This window comes from Nycticebus coucang, chromosome 5 (assembly GCF_027406575.1).
Source record: "Nycticebus coucang isolate mNycCou1 chromosome 5, mNycCou1.pri, whole genome shotgun sequence".
Taxonomy (NCBI): domain Eukaryota; kingdom Metazoa; phylum Chordata; class Mammalia; order Primates; family Lorisidae; genus Nycticebus; species Nycticebus coucang.
In genome coordinates, this window is record NC_069784.1 from 58,314,336 (window position 1) to 58,326,648 (window position 12,313).

The window sequence follows — 12,313 nt, forward strand, 5'->3', positions numbered from 1 at the left end:
GCACTTGGGAGGGTGAGGCTGGTGGATTGCCTGAGCTCACAGGTTCCAGACCAGCCTGAGACCCTGTCTCTAAATGAGACCCTTGTCTCTAAAAATATCTAGGCGTTATGGTGAGTGCTACTCGGGAGGCTGAGACAAGAGAATCGCTTGAGTGCAAGAGTTTGAGGTTGCTGTGAGATATGACGCCACAGCACTCTACCAAGGATGACAAAGTTAGACTCTGTCTCAAAAATAAATAAACAAATAAAATTGATTCAAGATGGATAAAAGTTCTAAATCAGAGTCATGAAACAATAAAAATCCTTGAAGAAACTGTGAAGTTATTAGACTGGGGAAAGACTTTATGAAGAAGACTTCAGTGGCAATTGCAACAATAGCAAAAATAAACAAATGGGACTTAGAGATGGATCTTGCTATGTAACTCAGGCTGGTCTCATACTCCTGCTTTGGCCTCTCAAAGTGCTGGGATTACAGGCATGAGCCACTGTGCCTGGCCCTCAAACCCCATTTCATAATAAGAAATTGATTCTCAGGCCAGGCGCTATGGCTCACACCTGTAATCCTAGCACTCTGGGAGGCTGTGGAGGGTGGATTATTTGAGCTCAGGAATTTGAGACCAACCTGAACAACAGCAAAACCCCACCTCTACTAAAAATATAAAAACTAGCCAGGCATTGTGGCAGGTGCCTATAGTCCCAGCTACTTGGGAGGCTGAGGCAAGGGGATCACTTGAGCCCAGGCATTTGAGGCTGCTGTGAGCTATGATGCCACAGCACTCTACTCAGGGGGGCTGAGCAAGACTCTGTCTCAAAAAAAGAAAGAAAGAAATTGGTTTCCTGCATGGAGATAGACACATACACCATTATCCAGACCTACTTGTACAACTCTTCAAGATTACCCACCCCCAGTTACCCACGCTCTCTAGTGACTGATTTATCATTTGGATTTTTAAAGGGATTTTCCTTTTGAGAAGAAATTGAGCTGATTCCTGGGACATTTAAGTTCACCATGTAGTCGGCTCGGCGCCTGTGGCTCAAGCGGCCAAGGCGCCAGCCACATACACCTGAGCTGGCGAGTTCGAATCCAGCCCAGGCCCGCCAAACAACAATGACGGCTGGAACCAAAAAATAGCCGGGCATTGTGGCAGGCGCCTGTAGTCCCAGCTACTTGGGAGGTGGAGACAGGAGACTCGCTTGAGCCCAGGAGTTTGAGGTTGCTGTGAGCTACGATGCCACAGCACTCTACCCAGGGCAATAGCTTGAGGCTCTGTCTCAAAAAAAAAAAAAGTTCACTGTGTAGTCATAGAGATGAATAGGATTAGCCTGTCAGAATAAGAGCATCCCTGATTGAAGTGATAATGAATGGCCTTCTGAACTTATCCAGCTTCTGGCCAGATAAACATCTGCTCCTAAAGGAAAAAAAGAAGGCAATCAGGCAGGTAGGCAGAAAGCAGCTAAAACTTACCTAGTGTTTACTCTGTCTAGGCATTGCACTAAATACCATACATATCTTATCTAATTTAATCCTCCCAACCACTCTATAATGTAGGCAATGTCTATGATTAATAGATCAGGAAACAGACACTCAAGGGATTAAGTGGACAGTCAAGGCCAGATGCAGTGGCTCACACCTATAATCCTAGCACTTGGTTAGCCACAGGAAGATCTCTGAGTGAGACCAGCAGTTCAAGACCAACCTGAGTAAGAGCAAAACCTTGCCTCTAAAAAAAAATAGAAAAGTTGGGCAAGGGTGGTGACATGTGCCTGTAGTCCCAGCTACTTGGGAGGCCAAGGCCAGGAATCCCTTGAGCCCAGGAGCTTGAACTTCTAGGGAGCTACAATGATGCCACTGCTCTCTAGCCCAGGTGCCAGAGCCAAGACCCCTGTCTAAAACAAAGGAGCCAGGATTTGACCAGACCCTGTGGCTCACACCTGACTGATGGATTGCCTGAGATCAGAAGTTTGAGACCAGCCTGAGCCACAGTGAAACCCCCATCTTAAAAACTAGCCTGGTGTTGTGGTGGGGCACCTGTAGTTCCAGCTACTTGGGAGGCTGAGGCAAGAGAATTGCTTGAGCCCAAGAGTTTGAGCTGTGAGCTGTGACTCCAAAGCACTCAACAAGGGTGACAAAGTAAGACTCTGTCTCCAAAAAAAAAAATCCAGGATTTGAACTCAGATCAACCTGGCTGCAGAGCACCATTCCTCAGTCACCTTGGATCTGCCACTCTACCCAAAGTTCCTCCTCTGTCCACTCCCCGGTTCCTCTTACTCTCTCTAAGCCAGCTAAGGGGCTCACATTTGTCCTGTAACATTTTCTCTCTTGCTTTCCTCTGCCTTCTTTCTCTCTTTCCCTCTTTCATGTGGTATTTTCACCCCCTCAGTTTATTTATTTATTTTTTTAAATAGAGACAGGGTCTTGCTGTGTTGCCCAAGCTGGTCTCAAACTCCTGGCCTCAAGCAATCCTCCTGCTCCAGCCTCCCAAGTAGCTAGAAACTACAGATGCAAGCCACTGCACCCCACGACACCCCTCGGTTTATATAACTCCTAGAAAGGGTTTAAATCTGCCCTGTGCCAGCTCTACCCTCCCAGTCCCAGACTCTTCCGGTGACCTCACCTCTTCTTAGTCCCATCCCCATCAGCTAAGCCCCAACAAGGGCGTTATCTCTGCCTTGCTCTACTGAACCCCTAATGCTGCCAAGCAGCTGTGCCAGCCCTAAGTCCTCACTGAACACACACCAAGAGCGGCAGGGTATTCCCTGGAACCACACCTAGCCAATCCTTCCTCTCTGTGCCTATCACTGCCGCCTCATCCCAGCCTGTCCTGGGACAGCAGCTTCCTGGCCAGTGTCTCCTGGACTCTGGTCTTTCCCTGCTTCATCCATTCTGCTCCGCAGCTGTTCATTGCATAACTTGCTTGCTCAGCAGCCTCCTGGGTCATCCAGCTCACTGTTTATTCCTGCAGAAAACAGATGTTTGTTAAGTACTAACACTAGACTAGACCCTGCAGGCAGACTGGTGAATAAAACAGGCATATTCCCTGCCCTGTGGTGTTAATCTTCTTTCTTTTCAGTGCCACATTGGAAGAATAAGAAGTGTCTTAGGCCACACATTAAATACACAAATACTAACAAAAGCTAATGAGCAAAAAAAAAAAAGTCTGTGCATACTTTTCACAATATCCAACGCCACAGATAAGCAAAACAGTCCCCCAGTAATCTGCATTCAGCCCTTAGGGCCCTTCCCCATTTGTCTTTTCCTGGGGAAAGACAAATCACAGTAAGAGCTATGAACAAAAACAGTGGTGCAATAAGAGAATTGTGCCAGGCTTGGCACCTTTGGCTCAAGCAGCTAAGGCGACAGCCACATACACCTGAGCTTCCAGATTCGAATCCAGCCCAGGTGGCCAAACAACGATGACAGCTACAACCAAAAAATAGCCGGGCATTGTAGCCGGCTCCTGTAGTCCCAGCTACTTGGGAGGCACAGGCAAGAGAATCGCTTCAGCCCAGGAGTTGGAGGTTGCTGTGAGCTGTGATGCCACAGCACTCTGCCCAGGGCAACAGCTCAAGGCTCTGTCTCAAAAAAAAAAAACAGAGAGGGAGAGAATTGTGCAGGTGACAGGCACCCACTCGGGTCAGGAAAGATCTGGTCAGGAGGAAACTTTCTTCCAAAGCCTGGTGAGGAGTTACCCATGGGGCTGGGGGCCCCCAGGGTGAGAAGGAGTTTGCAGAATAAAGGAAGTAAAAGAAGGCAGCGTGGCTGGGCACAGTGGTTCACACCTGTAATCCTAGCACTCTGGGAGGCTGAGGCCAGTGAATTGCTTGAGCTCATGAGACCAGTCTGAGCAAAAAGTGAGACCCTATTTCTACCAAAAATAGAAAAACTGAGGCAAGAGGATCGCTTGAGCCTGAGTTGGAGGTTGCCGTGAGCCATGACACCATAGCACTCTACCCAGGCGACAGCTTGAGACTCTGTCAAAGAAAGAAAAGAAAGAAAGAAAGAAAGAAAGAAAGAAAGAAAGAAAGAAAGAAAGAAAGAAAGAAAGAAAGAAAGAAAGAAAGAAAGAAAGAAAGAAAGAAAGAAAGAAAGAAAGAAAGAAAGAAGTGTGGGTGGAGCACAATTAGTGAGGGAGAGAACAGTGTGAGATGGAATTATACAAAGTCAGTAGGGTCAAATCATTCAGAGCTTTGCAGATCAGCATGAGGAGTTTGGGTTTTATTCTTACTCCAACAGGAGACATTAGAGGATTTTAAATAATTGAATAACATAATCTATTATTATTTTTTTTTTTTTTTTTTTTTGTAGAGACAGAGTCTCACTGGAGTCTCACTGTACTGCCCTCGGGTAGAGTGCCGTGGCGTCACACGGCTCACAGCAACCTCTAACTCTTGGGCTTACGCGATTCTCTTGCCTCAGCCTCCCGAGCAGCTGGGACTACAGGCGCCCGCCACAACGCCTGGCTAGAATAACATAATCTAATTTAGGGTTTTTTTGTTGTTGTTGTTGTTGTTGTTTTTTTGAGGCAAAGTCTCACTATGTCACCCTTGGTAGAATGCCCTAGCGTCACAGCTCACAGCAAACTCAAACTCTTGGGCTTAAGCGATTCTCTTGCCTCAGCCTCCCAAGTAGCTAAGACTACAGGTGCCCGCCACGATGCCTGGCTATTTTTTTGTTTCAGTTGTTTAGCTGGCCCAGGCTCGGATTCGAACCCGCCACCCTCGGTGTATGTGACTGGCGCCATAACCACTGTACTCTGAGCACCGAGCCTAATTTAGGTCTTGAAGATAACTCTGGGGAGCTACCAACAAAATATGGCAAAATAGAGGTATGTGAAGGTTTTTCCTCCACTTGGGAACTTCCCTAATAATAAACAGAACAAAATACAGAGGGGAGTAAAAGACCACAGTTAGTGAAACTGATATAATATCAAGCTAGAAATTGTGAAGGGCATTGGCCAAATAGGGTTTTCTATACTTAACAGATCTAAGCAAAAGCATTAAGTGAGAACAGAAATACGCTACCCAAACCCTTGAGTGGAATACCCTCTGAAAGGGCTATGCAATATCCTCTTGGATTTTTTTGTTTTTGTTTTATGAGGCAGAGTCTCACTCTGTTGCCCTGGGTAGAGTGCTGTGGCATCATAGCTCACAGCAACCTCAAACTCTTGGGCTCAAGTGCCTCAGCCTCCAGAGTAACTGGCACTACAGGCACCCACCACAATACCTAGCTAGTTTTTCTATTTTTAGTAGATACAGGGCTGATCTGAATGGTCTGGAACTCCTGAGCTCAAGCAATCCGCCTGCCTCAGCCTCCCAGAGTGCTGGTATTACAAGCATGAGCCACCACAGTAGTTCCAATGTCCCTTTGATTGGAGCAAAAATATTTGAGGTTGAGAACAGGTTGAGGGAGAGGTGTCCCTGTGGAGATCTAGTTTGATATTCCAGGACAGCAGGAAAGGTAGCTCAAGAAGAAAACCATGCTGGCATGATATACCCATTGCCTTGGGACACGGTCTCCTAATCAGAGACCACCAGAGTGAACTGGGATAAAATAGGAGAGAAGACAGAGAATATCAGGCCACATCCCACCAAGTTTTGCCATGATGCAACCCTGTCTGCTGTCAGGTTTGAGAACCAGATGTTAGGTCCCCATGTTCTCAGGTTCTTGGTTCCCAGTATCAAAGAATGGTTACTGGTACCAAGTGAAGGGAGTAAATGAGCAGAGCAAGCAGGTGCGAGCAAGCAGAGTGGCAAGGTTTTATTAAAGCACAGTACATTCCAGAAAAGGAATAGGTCAGCCCCTGAGAGTAGAGGAGACCCTAGTTTAGCAAGATTTCTCTTTTTATGCTGATTTCCTAATTTTATGTTAAGTTGGGGGGTGGAATATTCATGGTTTTTCTTGAAACAGGCTGGAGATTTCCTGGAATTGGAAACCCTCCCCTCTTCTAACCTTGTAAGGCAATTTCTAAGGTTGCCATGGTATTTATGAGCTGTCACAGTGCTGCTGAGCGTGATTTTTACTAAGTTAATGAGAGCAGGTCATTCAGGGACACTCTGACCTCAACTGTGTGCATGCCCAGAGACTCCCCATCAGAACCTAGACAATATCTCTACTTTGTGGGTTTTCTACCTTTTTTTGGTTGGTCAGTCCTGGAAGACCCTCTATCATAGACCAAACATCTGGTCAGGCCTTGACATGTCATCGGCTCTTCCTTGGGAGCCCCCACTGGCCAACTGTTTCCTCCTAGTAAGCAGAGCATCTCCTGGGGTCATATCTTCTTAGTGGAAATCCTTAGAATATCTGTCCCCCTCCTCCCTATCCCTACCTAACACTGCCAAATGCCAGATTTAAGAAGAAACGTGTCCTCCATCTCCCACCCACAAGTACCACCCAAGCCCACAACACTCCCACCCTATTTTACACCACACTATCCTTCAAGAAATAACTAGCTCTATTCAAAGAAAACAATCAGAAAGGAATTAATTTGGGAACTCAGCTTTTATTTTCTTTATTTTTTTGAGACAGAGCCTCAAGCTGTCACCCTGGGTAGAGTGCCGTAGCATCACAGCTCACAGCAACCTCCAACTCCTGGGCTCAAGCGATTCTCCTGCCTCCACCTCCCAAGTAGCTGGGACTACAGGTGCCCACCACAACACCCAGCTATTTTTTGGTTGCAGCCATCATTGTTGTTTAGCAGGCATGCACTGGATTCGAACTCGCCAGCTCAGGTGTATGTGGCTGGCGTCTTAGCTGCTTGAGCCACAGGCCCCGAGCCTAGGAACTTAGCTTTTAAATGCTTTTACCAGTCAGGCACTGTGGCTCATGTCTGTGATCCTAGCACTCTGAAAGGGCAAGGCAGAAAGATCACTTGAGGCCAGAAGTCTCAGACTAGCCTGGGCAACATAGCGAGACCGTGTCTCTACCAAAATTTAAAATAATTAGCCAGTCGTAGTGGTGCACGCCTGTAGTCCCAGCTGCTCGGGAGGCTGAGGCAGGAGAATCACCTGAGCCCAGAAGGTCGAGATTGCAGTGAGCTATGATCACACCACCCCAGGCAACAGAACAAGACCATGTCTCAAAAAATAAATAAATAAACTCTTTTTTAAAAACAGAGAAATGGGAGAAAGAAACATAGCAAAAAATAAAGTATAATTATCAAAAAAATATATGCCCAAAGAAACTCAGGAAGAATTCTGACAAGCACTTCTCCACTGTCTGGGGGGTGGGGGGGGGAAGCCTAAAAAACTTATATGACATGTCTTCTTGTAAAAAAAGACACAAAGTTTCAAAGAAAAGATTGTATATATAGTCAAGGTAAAGAAAGAAGAATTAACATATTTCAGAAAACAAAAGGGAAAAATGAAAACATTGCAAAGTTGAAGGTCATATTTTAAAATAGAATAAATACAATGTGAAACAAAATTAGGAACACAATTGGTAAGTTTAAAACTGTTATAATAATAAGCCCATGCAGTAGATCACACCAGTAACCCCAGCACTCTGGGAGACCCAGGAAGGAAGATTGCTTGAGCTAAGGAGTTCCAGACCAGCCTGAGTAAGAGCAAGACCCCATCTCTACTAAAAGTAAAAAAACTAGGGTGGCGCCTGTGGCTCAAAGGAGTAGGGTGCCAGCCCCATAAGCCAGAGGTGGTGGGTTCAAACCCAGCCCTGGCCAAAAACTGCAAAAAATAAATAAATAAAAATAAAAATAGAAAAACTAGCTGGGCATTGTGGGCGCCTGTAGTCCCAGCTACTCGGGAGGCTGAGGCAAGAGGATTGCTCAAGCTAGGAGTTTGAGGTTGCTGTCAGCTATGACACCACAGCACTCTACCCAGGGCAACAGAGTGAGACTGTCTCAAAATAAAAGTCATAAAAATGAAATGGAAGAGCTTAACAATTAAATATAACAAATAATTAACCTATCATTATAGAAAGAAGAAGAAATGTGGAAAACAGAAAAATGCAAATGATATGTAACTGGTATTCCTGCCAGCACGGTGGCTCATGCCTGTAATCCCAGCAATGTGGGAGGCTAAGGCAGGAGAATTGCTTGAGCTCAGGAGTTCTAGACTTGTCTGAGCAAGAGTGAGACCCCAACTCATCAAAAAAGAAATGAAAAACCCAGCCAGGCACCAAGGCAAGGGCCTGTAATCACAGTGGCTTTGGGAGCCTGAGTCTGAGGTTGCAGTGAGCTGTGATGCCACTGCACTCTGCTCAGGGCATAGGGTAGGACTATGTCTCAACAACAACAAAAAATAATAATAATAATAAGATATATAACTGGTATTCCTGAAGAAGAGTGCAAAGCACAAAATAATCTAAAATAAATATTTGACTCTGTAAAGCAAATGGCCACAGTATATTCCAATGGAAAAAAAAATACAGATTTTCACAGGAATGAAAGTCTCAGTGTTGGGCAGCACCTGTGGCTCAATGAGTAGGGCACCGGCCCCATATATCAAGGGTGGTGGGTTCAAACCCAGCCCCGGCCACACTGCAGCTTAAAAATAGCTGGGAGTTATGATGGGCACCTAGTAGTCCCAGCTACTCGGGAGGCTGAGGCAAGAGAATCGCCTAAGCTCAGGAGCTGGAGGTTGCTATGAGCTGTGAAGCCACAGCACTCTGTAGAGGGAGACAAAGTGAGACACTGTCTCTAAAAAAAAAAAAAGAAAGAAAGAAAGAAAAGGCTCAGCGCCTGTGACTCAAGCAGCTAAGGCACCAGCCACATACACCTGAGCTGACAGGTTCGAATCCAGCCCAGGCCCGCCAAACAACAATGATGGCTGCAACCCAAAAATAGCTGGGTGTTGTGGCAGGCGCCTACTTGGGAGGCGGAGGCAGGAGACTCATTTGAGCCCAGGAGTTGGAGGTTGCTGTGAGCTATGATGCCATGGTACTCTACCCAGGGTGACAGCTTGAGGCTCTGTCTCAAAAAAAAAAAAGAGGGCAGCGCCTGTGGCTCAAAGGGCTAGGGCGCTGGTCCCATATGCCAGAGGTGGTGGGTTCAAACCCAGCCCTGGCCAAAAACCACAAAAAAAAAAAAAAAAGAAAGTCTCAGTGTTGAAGACCAGATGGAGCAGTCATTCTTGTACTTTTGGGACCTTTTGGAAGGTAGTGAGAAAGCAATGGTAGGAACGATATACAAACATATAAACAATCTGCTGTCTAGATTGCTGAACCCAGGCTATTTTGAAAGTATTCCCATTCCCAAAAATGCCAAGGAAAAATAAGTACCATTGGAAGAAGAAAAGCTAATACAATCAGAGAAGGAAAAACAATTATCAAAAACTGAATCTGTCGGGGCGGCACCTATGGCTCAAAGGAGTAGGGCACCAGCCCCATATGCTGGAGGTGATGGGTTCAAACCCAACCCTGGCTAAAAACTGAATCTGTCAAAGAATCAGAGTCTCTCATGGAACTTGCACAGCCAGAGATACAATCACAAGAGTTTCTTAACAGATGCTATGTGATGAAAGTAGATTATTCAGACAAACAAGAGGAAGAGCAATGTTGGGAAGCAGATTATGCTAGAAAACCAAATCTCCCTAAATGTTGGGATATGCTTACCGAACCCCAGGCTCAGGAGAAAAAATGGAATCCTTCAAGTCCTGGAAGTCTCCTGTTAAGCACCAGAGTTCACAAAGGCTCCGGTTTCCTTAGAACAGAGAAAACAAGAAATTTCAAAACTCAGGTCTACTCTGCCACAAGAGCAGAAACAGCAGGAAGTCTCCAAAGCCACCTCCTGGCCTGTGGAAGCAAGAAATGCCTAAATCCAAGGCAGGATACATTCAAGAGGAGCAGAAGAAAGAGACACCAAAGCCTTGGCCAGTAGCAGAAAGAACAGGATCCAAAGAAGAAAATTCCAAAGTCTTGGATACCTGTGCAGAGTGAACAGAACATCACCAAGTCGTGGACTCCCCCACCCCCGTGTGAAGAACAGGATTCAAAACAGCCAGAGATGCCAAAATCCTGGGAAAATAGTGTTGAGAGTCAGAAGCTTCTGTGACATCACAGTCACAGATTCCTCCAAAGTCCTGGGGAGCAGCTCCAGCAAGCCTCAAGTTTAATGCCGAACCCAAAGATGTGCCCTACGCATCAGCCTGTAGGTTCTTCCTCTACCCTTCTGAAGGATCCAGTATTGAGGAAAGAAAAACTGCAGGATCTGATGACCTAGATTCAAGGAACTCGTAACTTCATGCAAGATAGACTACAATCCAATCTATTCTGGATTTTGACAAACCTTCAAGTGCAATTCCATCATCACAACCGCCTTCAGCTGTTCCAGGTAGCCCAGTAACATCTACAGAACAAAATCTATCCAGTCAAAGTGATTTTCTTTAAGAGCCATTATAGGCTGTGTCTTCTCCTGTTACTTGTAGCTCAAATGCTTGCTTGGTTACTACTGATCAGGCATCTTCAGGATCTGAAACTGAGTTAATGACCTCAGAGACTGCTGATGCAGCAATTCCCCCAAGGAAGCAACCATCTTCACTAGCTTCTCCAAATCCTCCCAGGTCAAAGAGCTCTGACCAGGGCTTCCAGTCACCTCCAGCAAGTACCCTTTTTCCCCAAAAATAAGACATCCTCTGAAAATAAGACCTACTTACAGGAAAGATAAGATGTCCCCTGAAAATAAGACCTAGCGCATCTTTGGGAGCACACCTTAAAATAAGACACTGTCTTATTTTCGGGAAAACAGGGTAGTAGCTCAGTAACCATTAACACAGCGCCCTTTCAAGCCATGCAGACAGTATTTAATGTTAACACACCTCTGCCTCCATGGAAAGAACAAGAAATAAAAGAATCCCCATATTCACCTGGCTACGATCAAAGTACACAAATACCACCCCAGATCCAACTGCCAGCTATTCATGTAGAACAAACTGTCCTTTCCCAAGAGACAGCAAATTTTCATCCTGATGGAACTCTTCAAGTAAGCAATGGTAGCCTTGCCTTTTACTCAGCACAGATGAATGTATTTCCCAGACCTACACAGCCATTTGTCAATAGTCGGGGATCAGTTAGAGGATGTACTCATGGTGGGAGATTACTGACCAACTCCTATCGGTCCCCTGGTGGTTATAAACGTTTTGATACTTACAGAGGACTTCCTTCAATTTCCAGTGAAAATTATAGCCAGCTGCAGTTCCAAGCTAGAGAGTATCCTGGAGAACCTTATTCCCAAAGGGACAATTTCCAGCAGTGTTATAAGCGAGGAAGGACATCTGGTGGTCCAAGAGCAAATTCAAGAGCAGGGTGGAGTGATTCTTCTCAGGTGAGCAGTCCAAAAAGAGACAAAGAAACCTTTAACAGGGCGGCGCCTGTGGCTCAGCGGGTAGGGTGCCGGTCCCATATGCCGGAGGTGGTGGGTTCAAACCCAGCCCCAGCCAAATTAAAAAAAAAAAAAAAAGAAACCTTTAACAGTGGTGACTCTGAACAAGGAGACTCCCAAGTTTCTCCTAAGTTGTTCAGAAGAAGATCAAACACAATAGTTTGAACTAAAGTTCCAGGGACCAGATAAGAGGTTCTGGCTGCTGAGAGGGCAACTCGCATCTGCGGAGGCAGGGGGTAGACGTGGACTGGCAGAACTGTGGCTGCTGGAACAGTAGTCACTGGTACGTCCACAGGGGATTTAATTGCCCAGTGAACGGCACTTACGTTTTCATTTTTCACATGCTAAAGCTGGCTGTGATTGTGCCACTGTATGTCAACCTCATGAAGAATGAAGAAGTCTTGGTGTCAGGCTACGCCAATGATGGTGCTCCAGACCACCAAACCGCTAGCAATCATGCAATTCTTCAGCTCTTCCGGGGAGACCAGATATGGTATGTTTGCACAGGGGAGCAATTTATGGAAGTAGTTGGAAGTATTCTACATTTTCAGGCTATCTTCTTTATCAAGATTGAAAGTCAGTACAGAATTGATACTCAAAGGATGGTGTTCCAATTAGTGGGATTAAAGGAAAAGTCCTTGCCCTGTGACTAATTGGTTTAGGAAAATATTTTCTTTTCTTTTTTTTTATTTTGGCCAGGGCTAGGTTTGAACCTGCCACCTCTGGCATATAGGACCAGCACCCTACTCCTTGAGCCACAGGCGCCGCCCTAGGAAAATATTTTCATTCCTAGAGGAAAGAGGAAGTCCTTACTTTTTTGTTTTCCTCCTTAATGTGAAAAATTTCAAGCTGAATGACAATTAGCACTAATCTGGCACTTTATAAATTGTGATGTAGCCTTGCTAGTCAAGCTGTGAATGTATATTATTTGCACTTAATCCTTAACTGTATTAACGTTCAGTTTACTAAACTGACTGCCTC

General features: G+C 45.6%; 1 pseudogene; it reads left to right on the forward strand.

The window, feature by feature from the left end:
* Nucleotides 1-9,397: 9,397 nt before the first annotated feature.
* On the forward strand, nt 9,398-11,305 carry LOC128585802 (caprin-2-like; annotated as a pseudogene).
* The last annotated feature ends 1,008 nt before the right edge of the window (nt 11,306-12,313 follow it).